Source organism: Lontra canadensis, unplaced genomic scaffold, assembly GCF_010015895.1.
Source record: "Lontra canadensis isolate GAN:19392208 unplaced genomic scaffold, GSC_riverotter_1.0 scaffold81, whole genome shotgun sequence".
In the NCBI taxonomy this organism is placed as follows: domain Eukaryota; kingdom Metazoa; phylum Chordata; class Mammalia; order Carnivora; family Mustelidae; genus Lontra; species Lontra canadensis.
In genome coordinates, this window is record NW_022631075.1 from 4757095 (window position 1) to 4776062 (window position 18968).

At 35.7% G+C, this 18968-nt stretch overlaps 1 pseudogene; it reads right to left on the reverse strand.

Moving 5' to 3' along the window:
• Window positions 1-5190, reverse strand: part of LOC116882140 — a 30781-nt pseudogene extending 25591 nt beyond the window's left edge.
• Window positions 5191-18968: the final 13778 nt, after the last annotated feature.

Consider the following 18968-nt stretch of genomic DNA (forward strand, 5'->3'; position numbering starts at 1 on the left):
GAAAGGGGAACCGTCTTACACTGTTGGTGGGAATGCAAGTTGGTGCAGCCACTTTGGAGAACAGTGTGGAGTTTCCTTAAGAAATTAAAAATAGAGCTTCTCTATGACCCTACAATTGAACTGCTGGGTATTTACCCTAAAGATACAGATGTGCTGAAAAGAAGGGCCATCTGTACCCCAATGTTTATAGCAGCAACGGCTGCAGTCACCAAACTGTGGAAAGAACCAAGATGCCCTTCAACAGACGAATGGATAAGGAAGATGTGGTCCATATACACTATGGAGTATTATGCCTCCATCAGAAAGGATGAATACCCAACTTTTGTAGCAACATGGATGGGACTGGAAGAGATTATGCTGAGTGAAATAAGTCAAGCAGAGAGAGTCAATTATCATGTGGTTTCACTTATTTGTGGAGCATAACAAATAACATGGAGGACATAAGGAGATGGGGAGGAGAAGGGAGTTGAGGGAAATTGGAAGGGGAGGTGAACTAGGAGAGACTATGGACTCCGAAAAACAACCTGAGGGTTTTGAAGGGACGGGGGGTGGGAGGTTGGGTGAGTCTGGTGGTGGGTATTAAGGAGGGCATGTATTGCATGGAGCACTGGGTGTGGTGCAAAAACAACGAATACTGTTATGCTGAAAAGAAATTAAAAAAAAAAAGAATTAGTTTCTTCTCCCTAGGCTTTTATACCTGACAGAAAAAATAGCCTCTGACACTTCTAGTGACATATCCTCATAATTTTTTTGTATCCTCACAGTTCTTTGACTAGAGATAAGAGAGACATTTCACCACTACCTACAGCTGAAAAATCCCAAAGAAGGACTTGGCTTGCATGAAAGTATGGCATATTTATCCTGTGTCAGTCACTGGGGTAATACAATTGGGTTACTATAATGGTTTCAGTCTGGGTCACATATTCACTCATTTTTACAAGAAATGGGGCTGGGAAAATATCTTGAATAGACAAGGACAATAACTTCTATAATACCATAGCTTCATTTTTTTTACTGTGGTATTTATTAAAAATAAAAATTTATTTGGAGTATGGCTAAAACTCTCTTTGTTTCTCTTTGTGATAATACTTGTAATAAGTGTAGGTCACACAATTTGCAGGGCTTAGTGCAAATGGAAATGTGGGATCCCTTATTCAAAAGCAAGAAGAAAGTGTGAAGGTACTAAACTACAAAACATTTTTCCTTAAAATACAGTTACCCTACTACCCAGCAATTGCACTACTGGGTATTTACCCCAAAGATACAAATGTAGTGATCCAAAGAGGCACCTGCACCCCAATGTTTATAGCAGCAATGTCCACAGTAGTCAAACTATGGAAAAAGCCCAGATGTGTATCCACAGATGAATGGATAAAGAAGATGTGGTATATTTATGCAATGGAATATTAGGAAGCCATCAAAAATATGAAATCTTGCTATTTGCATTGACCTGGATGGAACTAGAGGGCATTATGCTAAGCAAAATAAGTCAGTGAGAGAAAGACAATTATTATATGATCTCACTGAGATGTGGAATTTAAGAAACAAAGCAGAGGATCATAGGGGAAGCGACGAAAAATAAAACAAGATGAAACCAGAGAGGGAGGCAAATCATAAGAGACTCTTAATCATAAGAAACAAACTGAGGGTTGATGGAGGGGAGGGTGGTAGAAGGATGGCATAACTGGGTGATGGACATAAGGAGGGCATATGTTGTAATGAGCACTTGGTATTATATAAGACTGATGAATCACAGGCCTATACCTCTGAAACCAATAATACATTGTATGTTAATTAATTGAATTTAAATTACAAATGTTAAAGAAACCATAATGAGGGAAATAACAATATATGATTGATAACATAACCTTGCAAATTGCACAAAGAATTTTTTTATATATTTTATATTATATGCTAAATGATAATATTTTATTAACGTGATATCTTGACCCATCAAAATATTTTTCTGGCTCATTTTCTGTAAATTCGCTTATTAGGTCATTAAGATCATTAAAATATATACCTTTAGTAACTTTATTTTCAATTGCTGTATTTGAAAATGACATCATTTGCTCTTGGCAAATGGAAAATTGCAAATGAGTTTTGCTAATTTTTAAGTTTGAGAAGGATCTTTCTCGTGATGCAACTATTATGAGTTTTATCTAGGCAATGACACCATTGGGATAATTTCTTATAAATTAGTTCTAAATACAAATTTTAGCACATTTAAACTGATTATTTTTTTACAGAACAATTTTTCTAAAAAGACAACTTCATACAAATCACTTTCATGTAAGTTTGAATTTAATTTTAAATGTAAATTTATATGGTGGCATTTTAATATTTCCTGACATTTTCTGTAACTTGTTAAGGTTGTTGAAGAAATGAAAGTGCTTACATGATTTGTAACTATTTTTTTCAAATTATTATTTATTCAAGTTAGTTAACATATAACATATAACAAGTTAGTTACATAATATTACATATAATGTAATATTGGTTTCAGGAATAGAATTTAGTGATTCATCACTTACATATAACACCAAGTACTCAACACAACAAGTGTCCTCCTCATTACCCATCACCCATTTAGCCCATCCCCTGCCTACCTCCCCCACATCAACCCTATGTTCTCTATGATTAAGAGTATCTAATGGTTTCCCTCCCTCTCCTTTCTTCCCCCTTCATCTATATTCATCTGTTTTGTTTCTTAAATTCCACATGTGAGTGAAATCATATGGTATTTGTCTTTCTCTGACTGACTTGTTTTGCTTAGCATAATACACTCTAGCTCCTCTACATCATCGGAAATGGCAAAATTTTATTCTTTTAGATGGCCAAGTAATATTCTGGTATGTATACACACACACACACACATATATACATACTGTGATATATATACCACAGTTCATCAGTCCATGGACATTTGGCTCTTTCCATAATTTGGCTATTGTTGATAATGGTGCCATAAACATCAGGGTGAAAGTGTCCCTTCAAAACACTATTTTCATATCCTTTGAGTAAATACCTAATAGTGCAATTGGTGGGTCATAGGGTGGTTCTATTTTTAACTTTTTGTGGAACCTCTGTATTGTTTTCCAGAGTGGCTGTACAAACCTGCATTTCCATCAACAGTGTAAGAGGGTTCCCCTTTCTCCTCATTCTTGCCAACATCTGTTGTTTCTGTGTTTTTAATTTAGCCATTCTGACCATGTGAGGTGGAATCTCATAGTAGTTTCTATTTGTATTTACATGATGATCAGTGAGGTTGAACATCTTTTATGTGTCTGTTGGCCATCTAGGTGCAATCTTTGGAAAAATGTCTATTCATGTCTTTTGCCCATTTCTTAACTGTATTATTTGTTTTTTGGGTGTTGAGTTTGATAATTTCTTTATAGATTTTGGATATGATGGATTCCTGTCTAACATTTGGGTCTTTCATCCATTTTGAATTTATTTTTGTGTTTGGTATAACAAAATGGTCCAGTTTAATTTTTCTGCATTTTGCTGTCCAGGTTTCTGAACACCATTTGTTGAAGAGACTGTCTTTTTCCCATTGGATATTATTTTCTGGTTTGTCAAAGATTAGTTGGCCATATACTTGTAGGTTCATTTCTGGGTTTGCTATTCTGTTCCATTGAACTATATGTCTATTTTTATGCCAGTATCATACTGTCTTGATGATTATAGCTTTATAGCTTGAAGTCAGGAATTGTGATGCCTCCAGCTTTTTTTTTAAGATTTTATTTATTTATTTCACAGATCGAGAGAGAGAGAGAGAGATTGAGAGCACAAGTAGGGGGAGAAGCAGGCAGAGGGAGAGGGAGAAGCAGACTCCCCACTGAGCAGCAATCCTGATGCAGGACTTGATCCCAGGATCCTGAGATCATGACCTGAGCCAAAGGCAGCCATTTAACTGATTGAACTGCCCAGGTGCCGCATGATGCCTCTAGCTTTGCTTTTCTTTTTCAAGATTGCTTTGGCTGTTTGGGATATTTTGTGGTTCTATACAAATATTAGGATTGTTTGTTCTATTTCTGTGAAAAATTCTGATGGTGTTTTGGTAGGAACTGCATTAAATGTAGTTTATTTGGGGTAGTATAGACATTTTAACAATATTTGTTCTGCCAACACATGAGCATGGGATATTTTTTTCCATTTCTTTGTGTCATCTTCAATTTCTTCCACTAATATTCAATGGTTTTCAGAGTATAGATCCTTTACCTCTTTGGTTAGGTTTATTCCTAGGTATCTAATAGGTTTTGGTGCAATTGTAAATGGGATTGATTCCTTGGTTTCTCTTTTTGCAGTTTCAATATTGATGTATAGATATGCAACAAATTTCTGTACCTTAATCGATATCCTGCAACTTTGTTGAATTAATGTATCAGTTCTAACAATTGTTTGGTCGAGTTTTTTGGGTTTTCTACATAGAGTATCATGACTCCTGAAAATAATGAAAGTTTCACTTTTTCCTTGATGATTTTACTTCTTTTTGTTGTCTGATTGCTAAGGATAGGACTTCCAATACTATGGTAAATAACAATGATGAGAATAAACATCCCTGTATTGTTCCTGACTATAGAGGAAAAAACTCTCAATTTTTCCGCATTGAAGATAGTATTAGCTGTGGGTCTTTCTTACATGAAGTTGAGGTGTATTCTCTCTATCCCTACTTTGTTGATAGTTTTTTATCAAGAATGGATGATGTACTTTGTCAAATGCCTTTTCTGCATCCATTGAGAGGATCATGTACTTCTTATCTTTTCTTTTATTAATGTAGTGTATGATACTGATTGATTTGTGAATATTGAACTACCCTTGTAGCTTTGTAGGAATAAATCCCACTTGATTCACCAGTATTTTACTGAGAATTTGTGCATCCATATTCATCAGGGATATAGAACTATACTTCTCCTTTTCAGTGGTATATCTGTCTGGTTTTGGAACCAAGGTAATGCAGGCCTTGTAGAATGAGTTTGGAAATTTTCCTTCCATTTATATTGTTTGAAACAGTTTGAGATGAATAGGTATTAACACTTCTTTAAATATAGGGACAGTATACCAGGATGGATGGGCAAGCTGACCTCTCACTGCAAGTCCTGTGTTGCCCCCTTGAGGAACCTCTTCTTTTCCGCAGACCACAGCCACTATCACCATCACTGCTACTTCTACTGCTGCTGCCACCATTATATCTCTCTATCTGGGCCTTAGTTTTGTGCCCAGTCATTTCTTCAGGGCCCTGAAGAGCCTAGACTCCCTAAGTTAGCAAGTGGGTCTCAGGCCCCAAGTTTAGTGCTTATGTGGTGGTAGTGTGGGTGTGGGTGCTGCCATGAATCATATCTCCTTTCAGCATGCCCATACTCCATTGTGCCATTGGATTTCATTTATAAAACACACATGCACACCCAAAAGTATTCAGAATTTAATGATGGTGACAGCAGAACATTAAATCAAGTGTGAGGCCTCCTCTGGGATCAGAGTCTATTTACTACATGGATTTTATGCACATAAAGCCTATCTTATTTGCAAGATGTGCTTACTTGGGAAAATAGGTCCCTGTTTATTCTCTGAACAGGTAACCACTCAAAAGTGTTTAAAAATCTTTGAAAAAAATCTGAAAAAAATTCCTAGATTTGGGTTTTCTTTATGCACATGTGCATGCACACACATACACACACAGAGAGACACATGCAGACATACACACAGGCACACAGACACACACCCCTCACATTACTGAAACAAAAATGCCATTAAATAATAACCTTGCAATACATTCTTTCTTTTTAAAAATTCTGGTCCTCACCTACTAAAAGAATATAATTTCCTTGAAATATGACCAATTCATCTTGGTTTGCCTGGGACTTTCCTGGTTTTAGCACTGTAAATCCGGTGTCCCCTCAGTTCTGGCAAAAGCAGGATGTGTAGTGACCCTGCTTCCATGCCTCTATTCTATGTCTACAATTCTCCTTTCTTGCCTTGATTTATTTTCAAACTACTAGAAACTTGAAGTCTTGGCCCAAGCAATCCATCTCCTCTGTGAAACCTTTTCTGATACTTCCAGCCAAAGGTAAGTTCTCCTTCTTCTCTGCTCCAATAGACTGAGTATAACTTTTACAGAATTTACCATATTGCTCTCTTGCTTGTTTTTCCCATTGGATAAGAGCTCATTAGGGCAGGAAGTGAATTTTTTTTTAATTTCTATTTTCTTTGTACCTAACATAGTGCTGGATACATAAGAAGTACTCAATAAATTGAAAAGATAAATGAAGCACTGGATCTAAAACTACTCTTTGTCATGAGGATTGGAAAACTGAACTAAGCAGCAATGGTCAATAATCTTTCATTTAGTTAGAAAATCAGTTTGGACAGTCACAGCTTCTTTCAGAAATACTAAATAAATCGACTCACCCTCCAAGTGTTGGGGATGAGTTCAATTAATTCCTTATTTACTACATTCCTTATTTCACCCTAGCCTTCTTTCACTTAATGAGATATTTTTTTTCTTTAATCTGGATATAAGATTAATCCATTATAGTCAGCAAACAAAATGGCTTTCTTTTGTATTGATAACAAGTTTCTGTGTCACTGGACATATTCATAGAACTGTGATGTTACTGAAAATTCATCACTATTATCTTCATATTACACAATAAGACTTTTTCCTAACCTTGTTGATGTCACCGAAAGTTGAGTTTGAAAGACAGAGATAAAAGATTAAAGTTTGGATTTAGACTCAGTGAAAGAAAAATAAAATTTTGCTTGAAAATTGTCTACCCAATGCTGACATAAGGCTGATGGATATAATCAGTTTATCTAGTGTCATGATAATATCTAAGTTGAAAGGTTTTGATTTTAGTAAAGAAAAAGAAATAGCGAATGTCTTGGTTTATACCAAGAAATTCAGCTTTGAGTGCACTGAAATGCATGATTTCATAGATTATGAGTTTGGTTTAATGACTGACTATAAAAGTATTATTTTAGAGTTAAAATTATTATGATTTATACTATTAAAAATTAGAAGTATATTATATGAAGAGCTGTTTGTATAATCCTGATGCATTATAGAAATTACCAGAATTTTTCATTATAGTCAATTTTACTTAAATATTTTTGATATTATACTCTAAGTTTTTATTATACTATTAAAATGAGTCCTGATGCTCACTATTTGGAATTAGGCCAAACTTCAAACTTCATAGGTTAATGGCACAATCTTCCTCAGACTGTCTTCATCAGTCACCTGTTTGGAGGTCCACAGGCATCAGCAATTCTGATCAACTGGCCATAAATTCAGGATTTCCCACTACCCCCATCAAGTTCAATAAATTCACTAAAATGACTCACAAAACTCAAGAAAGTGCCTCTTATGATTATAGTTTTATAATAGCAAAAAGTGTAAAACTCAAGATCAGCCAAAAGCAGAGATGTAGATGGCTATATCTAGGAGGGTGCCAAATATGAAACTTCCAGTGTCCTTTCCCAGTGGAGTCAAGATGCTTCATCTTCCTGGCATATTTATATGTAACAGTATATACAGAGTATTGTTAACCAGGGAAGCTCACCTAAGCTTGAGTGTACAGACTGTTTACTCCAGTTTCATTATATAGTCATGATTAATTGTATCACTGGCTATGGGATGGTGCTCAACTTCCACCTCCTTCCCTTCCCAGAGGTCAAAGGATTTAAAGCCTTCAACATCTAATCACATAGCTGTTTTTTTTTGCCTTGGCCATCTCCTAACCTAGGTCATCTCAGTTGGTTTAAACTATATAGGAGCCCACTATGAGTCACCTTAATAGCATAAACTATCACAGCCTACTATAAATAACAAAAACATTCTTATCACTTGGGAAATCCCAAGAATTTAGAAGTTATCTCCCAGGAACTAAGGACAATGACCAACCAAAATATTGTATAACCATTTACTGGTAAATTGGAAAATATTAAGATTTCTTCTGTGCATATAGGCTAGTGCTCTTTATCTGCAAAGTACACACACTTTATTTTATATGTGCCAAACAGAATGTACCAGAAGAAAAACATTTTATTCATAAGCTGTTGCAACAACACATTGATCTATTTTTTTGAGTGCAGAAATAAGTCCAGGGAATAAGGATTTGAGGCCACTAAACCTTTATTCTCTAATAGTGTCTTTCTTTTATTGGATAACTTTCAGAACAGCAAAACAGCTTCCTGAGTGCTTCACATTGTTCTATATGTGTAATACCACTTAAGGTATTGACATACATATGGAATATGTAACTACTGAAATTGGATGGTTAGAGCATTTTTTCTTCTTTTTTTGGTCCATCTTCTCTCTGCATGTGTATTTATTTCTTCAGTTTTCTTTCATATTTTAGGGTAGGAAAATAATTTTCCCTTTACCTTTCTAAGGTTCTTGGCTGAGACTCCCTACTCTAAAAGACAGATTAATAAGAGAAAAACAAGTTTAATATTATGTATATCTCTTGTCTGCCCAGAATATACCCAGAAAACTGAGAAACACCCCCAAATGGCCCAAGCTATCACCTTATTATTTATTTATTTATTTATTTTAAAGATTTTATTTATTTTTCAGAGAGAGAGAGAGAGAACAAGCAGGGGGTGCTGCAGGCAAAGGGAAAAGAAGGCTCCCTACTGAGCAAGGAGCCTGATGCAGGACACTGGGCCCAGTGATGAAGTTCTAGAATATAGGTGAGATTTGGTGGGGTGAGGTCCAAGGCAGATGACCAAGAAAGAATTCTTGAGACATCTTTGGTGCAAAATGGTGGTTTATTAAAGCATGGGGACAGGACCTGTGGGCAGGAAGAGCTGCTGCCCGGAATTGTGAGGGGTGGCAGGTTATGTACCATGGAGTTGGGGGCAGGTAAGGAAAAGGGAGGTTTCAATAGAACTTTCATATGCTTAAGAGGACCTACAAAATACTGGATACCAGAGGCCTTGCCATTTCCAGGTTGTTTTGCTCTCTAGAAAGGTATTAACATTAAGATGGGTGGGAGATTCCTAAAGAATGTCACATATGTCCCACCCAGGAGTGGGGGTGGGGGATAGTTGGAGGGTGTCACCTTCTGCTTTGTCCTCAGCCAGCCTTCTGTTCCCTCATCACCAGGACCCTGGGATCCTGACCAGAGCTGAGGGCAGACGTTTAATCCTTAATCAATGGAGCCACCCAGGGGTCCCCAAGCTATCACTTTAAATACCATCCCTATCTACAAACAAAAAAATGTTCCAGAGTGGGAGGACCAGTTACAGGAGGGTATCAGGAAAAGAACAATAAACAAAGGTATGAGTGTTATGCGGATTTAGGTCATTGTCTTCTCCATTGATAAGTATTTCTAGAAATTTAGAGTCATCTCTGAACCTGGTACAGAAGGAAGACATCCTTACAAATGGAGATTTTTTCCTTATAAATGTAAATGTCCCTTACAAAAGGGTAGTTTTACCCTGTTTTCAAAACTTCCCCTGTGTCTGCTGTTTCTTAAAAATAACCAGCTTGTGTAATTTGGAACTATAGCATAGAGAATATAGTCAATAATGTTGTAATAATGTTGTATGATGACAGATGGTGAATATACTTATTATGGTAAGCATTGAGTAATGTACAGAATTGTCAAATCACTGTGTTGTATAACTGAAACTAATATAACATTGTATATAGACTATACTTCAATTAAAAAAATAACCAGCTTGAAATAATCCTTATGCCAAAGAGGCATATTTTGGGGTGGCAAATTCTGCTCCCCTTGAATATCTTGGTTAAACTCAGTTTCTGAGGTCAGACTGATGAAGTCTTAGAATATAGATAAGGTTTAATAATGTAGAGTTCTGAGTCGACGTACAAGAAAGAATTCTTGAGACATCTTTTGTACAAAATTGTGGTTTATTAAAGTATGGGGATAGGACCCGTGGCCAGAAAGAGCTGTTGTCCCGGGGTTGTGAGAAATGGTCCATTATATGCTTGCAAGTTGGGAGGGGGTCAGAGATGGTGTAAGTTCTCTAAGGAATTTTGGAAGCAAGGTTTCCAGGACCTTGAGGAGCTTGCTATTGTTGAGAAAAAGGTTATTCATTACTAGTAATAAAATGTTTTTGTGAAACCCTTTAGATGTATATCTGTGGGCCATATACATGGGTATGATTGTCAACACTATCTTGGAGGGTTTACAGATAGAGTTTCCAAAGTTATTGCTAAAGTGGACTTACAGGATCCTGGTTGGGGGTAGGGGGTCAGTCAGGCTAAGATTGTCCTTTGCCCTTAGCAAAGCCTTAAGGTGGGGGTAGTTGAGTCCCTAGAGGAATGTCACTCTGCCTGTTTTAAGGACTTGTCAGTGGGTAAGGAAATTTAATAATTTTTCTTCTGTCTCTGTGTACCACATCAACACTACCTGTGTTCAAATTCCTGCTTTTCCACTCATTATCTGCATGACATTGGGCAAGTTACTTGGCCCCTCTATGTCTCTCATCTATAAAACAAGAGTAATAGTAATATTTACCTCACAGGGTTTAGTGAGAATCCAAGTAACATAATAATCAAACAAACAAACAAATAAATAATAAAATAACTAATGTATGTAAAGCACATGAAATAGTTATTGCATAGTAGTATTCATTAAATGCTGGCAGTTATACTTTCATTTTGAGCATAATATATGTTTTGTATAGTAGATCAAAGACAAGAATTCTTTTTTTAATTTTTAAAAGTTTTTTATTTTTATTTTTTAAATTAACATATAATGTATCATTTGTTTCAGGGGTACAGGTCTGTGAATCATCAATCTTACACAATTCGCAGCACTCACCATAGCACATACCTTTCCATATATCCATCACCCACCCACCCTATCCCACTCTCCTCCCCTCCAGCAACCCTCAGTTTGTTTCTGAAATTAAGGGTCTCTTATGGTTTGTCTCCCTTGCTGGTCCCATCTTGTTTCATTTTACCCTCTCTTCCCCCTGTGCCCAACCTCTCAAATTCCTCATATCAAAAGATCATATGATAATTGAAAGACAAGAATTTTTCTGTATAGCTAAAAGATTCCTTTGAGATCAGCTAGTCTAAACTTTATTCTCTTTCACTTGTCAGGGTAGGCAACAAAGCACATATAGAAGTTCAAGGGAGGCAAAATGACTAGCTTAAAGTCACACAGTGAGTGGCATAGTTGTGATTAAAATCCTCATTGCATGTTTCCAAGCTGAGTGCTCTTCTTACTATAATGTACTACATTAAGTTGAATACAACTTATAGTCATTTCAAAGTAGTAGTCCCTCAGAAATCTTGGAGGGGGGAAATTCAGAAAGACTGATATGCTGAACAAAACTCAACCTAGGGGTGGGTCCCTTCTCTAAGAAAATGCAAAAGATCATGCCTCAATTTCTTCAAATGTGAGTTTATGTATATAAGTTTGTGAAGAGAATTCTGTACATATCTTATAGTAAGTGTATTTTTATTTTAAAATATTTTTTTGCTATGTTCCCTTAAATTTGATTCTTCTTTTGCCCTGAACATTTTTATTTTTTCTTTTGATTTGGTTGTTGACAGATTTATTTTCAATTCGGTACAGCTCACTGAATTGCAAAGGAAAATAATGAGTGTGAAAGTGTTATAGTACACCCACATAGCCCTTCCACCTGGTTGCCTTATCCTTCCAAACAGACACCACCCCAAAGTAAACCATGTTGCTCAAAAACAAGGATGAAAGAAGAGTGGTAACAGTCTGCTGCAATATTCTAATTCAAATGCTATCTTGAATGTTCTCCATGGGCTGTTGTGATAAGGGATGACATGATCCTGTGATGAACAAGGCAGCACTTTTAAATTGGAGTTTGTGGAATGCAAGTCCACTTGAGATACTAAGTATTCCACAAAGATAATGGTTTTTTTTTTCAAATATTCTTAGACAAGTTTGAGTTAGAGCATTTAAAAAAAAGTTTCTTGATTCCCCAGTCCTTTTCATATGCCTTAGAACAAATCTTCAGAACACTTTGGGAAATACAACAAGATTTTGATAGTGTGAGGGTTCTTAACTTGGAGTTTGAATGTTTTAACTGAGATTTTTGTTAAGGTAATTTTAGATACATATGTATTTGTAAAACATAGGGAGGTTCTATGTAGCCTTTTCCTAATTTCTCCCAATGGAAATCATCTTGCAAAACTATAGTACATTTGGACATTAACAGTTATACAACATACTGATCCTATTCAGATTTCTCTAGATTTATACCCATACACGCATGTGTGTGTGCATGTGTGTGTAGGTATGCATGTTTAGATCTATACCTTTTTATCACATGTGTAGTTTCAAGTATCTGGTCCACGAATTTTCATCAGAAAGTTACTACTTCTTTATTTCCACTACTCTGTTATTGAAGATTTGTACTTTCTTCAATGATCAAGGTAGGTTAAAAAACAAACAAACAAACAAACTAAAAACCTACACAGTTGTATTAGCAGTACCTATGACTTTTTTATTAATTGAAGTCACATTATAGTTCCTTTTTAAAAAAGAGTTTATTTACTTATTTGACAGAGAGATCACCAGTAGGCAGAGAGAGAGTGAGAGAAGCAGGCTCCCCGCTAAGCAGAGAGCCTGATGGGGGGCTCCATCCCAGGACCCTGAGATCATGACCTGAGCTGAAAGCAGAGGCTCAACCCACTGAGCCACACAGTTATAGTTCTTGTAGCTATCTCAAAACATCAGTTATGGTCATCACTACTTCAAAATTAGAATAATTATTAAACCTGCCAATAGATCTTATTACTTAATGCTTTAATAAACATATATTTTACTGTATCATAATTTTCAACAAGTTTGATAACTTTATTTCAACATATTTAGTTTCTTTGTAATCCTATGTGTTTTATTTATTTAAAAATATTGTTTTGAGGACAGATTCATAAGCTTCATCAGATTGTCATAGGGATCTCTGACACAAAAAGGGTTAGGAACTTCTAGTGTAGTCAGGAAAATGCACACTGAAAAGAGAGACAGGAGAGATTATTTTCATTTCCAGCTCTGCCTCTTATTACTTACATAGCTGAGGCAAGTATGTAAACTCTGAGTCTTAGTTTTCTCACCAGCAAAATGGGAGTGAGAATAATCAGCAGCTATAGTTACCTTATAGCTGTAAATTTCTCAGTATCTGTTATACCGAAGTCATCTTTCCACCATCTTCTGAACTAGTTCAGATCTAATAAAAATAAACTTTTTCCTTTGAATTTTTAATGATATATGGGTAACTTGGAGATTTTTCAGGAAATAGCTTCAAACCATTCATTCTTTCAAAAATAATCTTTATTCACACTGTACACATAATAGAACTGTGGATGAAGCACCTAAGAAGATTAACAAGATCAATTGTTAATTAGCAATTAATTGTTTTTTGTTAACAATTAATTGTTTCTTTGTTAACAGTTGATGGACAAAACCAATGTTGGAAGGAATTGTTATCAGCAAAGAATTTCTAGAGGAGGAATTTGAATTTGAATTCAATTGAACTGAATTGACCATATGAGTTGAGTTTTGCAAGGGACTCTAAGGGAGGGGCATTCTAGAGAAAGCAAATGACCTAAGTAAACACACTGAACAACGAGAGAGCATGATGCATGGGAAATAGCAAGCCCTTGTCTATATCTTGTGAGAGGGTGAAAAAATGACTCTGGAGAGATAGCCAGATCCCTATCATCATTAAGGGCCTTCTATGCCTGCCAGGCCATGCTAAGAGATCACGCATTTTACTGAGAAATCAGTGGTGGCTGACAAAGTCTTAAGAAGGAAAAATGACATAATCTAATCTGCAGTCCATAAGGATTCTCTGGCAGTAGGCTGAAGGAGGAACTGAAGGGAAATAAAACTGGAGGTCGAGAAACTAGTTAAGAGGCTTCCAACAGCTCAGTTGTAGTAAAAAATTGAGGGCTTAAAATAAACATATCATCATGGGGGTATACAATAGAAAATGTATTTGGAGGAAATGAAGGAGCAGTCAAGAAAGGCTTCTAGGTTGCTCACTCAGAAAATTTTGTAGTTAATGAAAGTAAAAAAAAAAACACGAGGAACAACAGATTGGGGAAATAAGGAGGAACAAAACATTGGTTCAAACTTAAGAAAGATTGATTTTGAAATAAGTCCAGAACACCTACATGGAAATTTAAATGTGAAGGTTAGAAGCAATGTTTGGGCTCACAATATGGATGTGGTAGTCATCAATACTTACATGTTAAATGATGTTACAGGAGTGGACACTGTCATTTAGAGAAATCAAAAAGTGAAAAGAGGAAAGCAGTAGACTCTAAATTTTATTGGCAATGTGTTTCATTTATAAAAATGTTTAGCCTCTAAGCATGTGTGGGTATGTTAGTTTAGATGTACATGTGTATATTTTATAAATATTTTTTTATTAAAGATACAAGAAAGTCAATAATAAAAAGATAAGGTTACATACACATGAAAGTTCCAATATTTTCCACAGTCCAGTACATCATCTGTGTACCCCCTCAGGTGTGTGCACCTCACTGTGGAAATCAGTGGAGAATGGGAATAACAATGGAAAGCTGGAATCTTAAAGGATGAGTAAGAAATTGGTGGAGACAACTTGGTAAGGGTACTCCAAGTTGGGAGGGCATTTGGAGCAGAAGCATATAAGTAAACAATGGGAAACACAAGTATAAAGTTGCTGAAGCATAGAATGAAAAACAGGAATAGCAAGAATTTATGTGGAAGAATTTTCTAAAAGTTGGGTCCTCAGGGCCTATAGGCCATGGTAATGGGATTTGGTCAATGGGAAACCAGAAATGGTTTAAAGTCAACAGGATGCCAGAAAGGGTTTAAAGTAAGGGAATGAACATGGTTCTGTTTATATTTGGCTCTAATCATTGGTGGTGGTGGGGATTGGAGATGGTGAGTTTGGAATCAGTGAAATAGAATGAAAGGTATAAAAAATAGATTTGTGAAAATGAGTGAAATGAATTAGGCTTATTTCCCCTTGAGAATGGATGGCTAAGGGGTGGTTTGGTCACAGTCTTTCAATATAAGATTTGTAATGTGAAAGATTTTGTTTGGTCTAATCACTGAAAAGTGGAAAAGAGGCAAGAAAATGAAAGTGAAGTCTGAGTTGGTTACTAAGCAAACTCTTGATTATTCGATTGATGATTTATATATTTAAAGTCTTTTCCTCTAGAGATTTTCATTAGGAGAATTGCATCGGTGGCTACTTTATGACAGGCAGATAACAAATGTCAGAAAAGTGTGGATGTAGAACTATTGAGATTGTTTCTTTTAAAAATCTTATGACAACTGTTCTATGAAGACGAGGTTCCGCTTGAGGGAAGTCAGTTTGTGAAAACTACGGTTTAATCATTCACCTCATTTTAATAAGGGGTCCAAATCAGTTAGATGCTTCCAGGAGATTCGGTTTTGCCTTGTGATACTCTGAGAAAATGACCAACCAAGTAGCAAGTACTTAATGACAATTTACTTCATTCTGGGTAAAAAAAAATTACCGTATTGTTTCTGCTCTCTGAGAGCTGATCATCTAGTTTGGGAAAACAGGACATATGGATGAGAAACTAACAATACAAAGAAGAATATAAATTCAAAGATAACTTATAATTAGTCCATAAACTTCTGCTGCGTCATATTAGGTGATGCAGCATATTTAAAAATCTATGTGTTACTGGAAGCTTTCCTAATAATGTCATTTCTGAGAAACTTAGGTAAACAGAAGTGAATGCATCTTAGAATGTTTTTCACTTTTTAAAAAAAAGATTTTATTTATTTATTTGACAGAGAGAGATCACAAGTAGGCAGAGAGGCAGGCAGAGAGAGAGAGAGAGAGAGAGAGAGAGAAGCAGGCTCCCTGCTGAGCAGAGAGCCTATGCGGGGTTTGATTCCAGGACTCTGAGAGCATGACCTGAGCTGAAGGCAGAGGCTTAACCCACTGAGCCTCCCAGGTGCCCCTGTTTTTCACCTTTACAGTGAAACTTGACATATCTAGTTCTGCTATGTAAAAGGGTAAAAGGGTTAGAAATGTATAATGATACCACTAATTCTATTTCATAATTCAAGAATTAAATTAATATTTACTCCAAATATATTATTGAGTTTGAGTACAAATGGTTTATAGATTCAGCAGAACAAAGATGTTCTAGGATAAGTAATAGCCAACAATTTGTTTATTGTTCTGAAATGAGCATTTATAATTGTTTACATTAATGCATGCTGAGAGGCAGTGCAATGTGATGGGAAGAGTATTGGACTAAGAATTAAGAAAACTTTTCAAGTTTTACTTCTTCCCCTAATTAGTTCTATGATGGTCCTGATTAAAATACTGTCATAGTAATACAATCTGTTCTTCCTAAAGCATGACAAATTGGATGAAATCATCCTTATTTTAAACCTAAGAAAAATATTGAGAATTGAAAGTCACTTGAATGGAAAACATGACAAATGTAAAATAATACTGATGAATGGCCTAAACACAAAGCTTAGGGATACCTGGGTGGCTCAGGCGGTTAAGCAGCTGGCTTCAGCTGAGGTCATGATCCTAACGTCCTGGGATCAAGTCCCGCCTTGGGTTCCTTGCTCAGTGGGGAGACTGTTTCTTTTTCTGCCTGCTGCCTAATTCTCCCTCTGCCTGCCATTCTCCTGCTTATGCTCACTCTCTCTCTCTCTATCTCTGATTTGAAAAAAAAAAAAAAGCTTGAATAAAATCCAGTTACCGAGAAGGTTTGACGTGCTAGTCATATGGTATTTGGGTGAAAAAACGTGTTGGGATTATATGGCAATAATGCGGGAGAAGACCATAATTACATGCGAGAACTTTCATATAGGAAGCAGAGCTCTAGAAGTGAGATATATAGACTTCCTTAAATATTACAACTTCATAGAAGGGCCATAAAAACAAGGAAGAAATAGAGAGGATGAAAACATTTATGAAGTACTTATTATTTGTGAAAACCTCTACAATCCATTTTCACAAGTTCTTTATCCTATGAGGAAAGTAATATAGACCAGTATATCCCGGTCACCTGGTACAATTGTTAAAAATACAGATTCCTCACCCTCAGTTTATTTCATGAATCATAGTATCCAGAGAAGGGAGCCTATAATCTGTGTCTTTTGCATGTGACTCACGTGATTTTGATGATCAGGCAATTTTAGAAAATACTACTGTAGACTCTTAATGTTCACAAAAGACATATCCAGAGACTTTTAGAATTTCTCAATATTGCAAATAGCACTATAATCACTAAAATTTCCCATGTAAAAGTTCTATTTTGCTGACTAGGAGCATCATTTTCTTAGATCTTCTCATTTTCTCTTTCTCTTTATTTCTATACCAACAAAAGCAATTGGATTTTTTAATGTATTTTTTTCAAAAAGAAACAAAAGTTTTATCACATTGAAGGGGTTACTGAGCACATGAGCTCAATATTTATATTAGCCATGCACTTTTTATTATGTTAGCTATGTACTTCTCTGGGTAGACATACTGAAGCTAGCCATATACTTCTCTGGGTAGACAAGTAGAAACTGGGATGTCTCATAAGTATAGATGCTGAGACTAATCTTGCTTTTCATAAATTTATAATACAATGTCTGCTAAATGTTTGTCAAATAAAATTGTGGAAGAATAAATCTACAATACATTTGGCAAATTTTCAGTTAACATCATAGTCTTTTAGGTAGTGAAATGCTAAGTTGGAGTTTGTAAAACAGAAAAAGTCATTCTCTGTAAAATCATTCTAACTTCCTGTAATGTGAACAGGCGAATTCAACTAGGGACTCTGTGGAATAACTTTTAACATTTCTCTGGCACAAATGAATTGGAAGATGTGTCATACTGATTACAGAAAGTAAGTATGACTTGTAAAGGTGAATGAGCAGGACACTGATGAGACTGTGGTACACAGCATGCATTTGAAGGAAATAACACAAATTATATTTATAGGTTAATGGAATCCTAGTTTACCATTTACATCTATAGACAGGAGCTGAATGTGCCTAAAGTAGCCTCTCTGGGCACCGAAGGATGCTTTATCACATCCACCTGTTTTTTTTTCTTTATAGCACTTGCCACACATATTTTATTGTTTATTCTTTATTTATTTGTTTGTTGTCTGTGTTGACTTCCCCTATGCTCAAAACAAGATGCAAACTGCATGAGAATAGGGACCTTGTTTTTCTTGCTATGTTTGTTGTGGTGAATGATCAGCTCCTAGCACAAAGCAGACATTTATTAAATATTTGTTGAAAGCATAAATGTTCTAAAGGCACCAATTTAGTATGCTGCTGTGGCCAAAAGGTCAAGAAAATAATGGGCATAATCATGGTAGATATTAAACATAAAAATGCAATATTCTACTTTCTGTGAAAATTAAAGATTTACCTCCATATCCAGAAGATATGTTTGAACTGGAAAAGTTCTAAATTCAAGTAACAAGTAATCAGGATGATTGATGAGCAAGATCTTTAAAAGTAGAGTATAAAGAGTAGTTTTCTTTAGTCTAAGAAGGTGAAAGCTGAAGGTTACACATTGTAAGGGAAAGGATAAGTTTAGAGATGTTCATCAAATCTCAATATTTAATAGGAATTACCATTTGGATTCCTTTATTCACTACACATTCACTGGATAACAGGTACCATGTTAGAGGATGGAGATAAAAAGATGAATAAAGTAAAGTAACTCATAGGGTCGTGGGGAAAAAACTTGAGGTGGGGATGTCAGCGAATGCTTTCTGGATAAGGTGATATATATTTTAAATACTAAAATATGATTAGAAGTCAACCAGGTGAAAAGTGTTTGGAAATAGGAAGAAAATTCTAGATAGCAGAAACAAAGGAATTTAACAACGTGGCAGTATATAAAATCAATGCACAGAAATCAGTTTCATTTCTATACACTAATAAAGAGACAAAAGAAAGAGAAATTAAAGAATTTATCCCATTTACAATTGCACCAAAAAACCATAA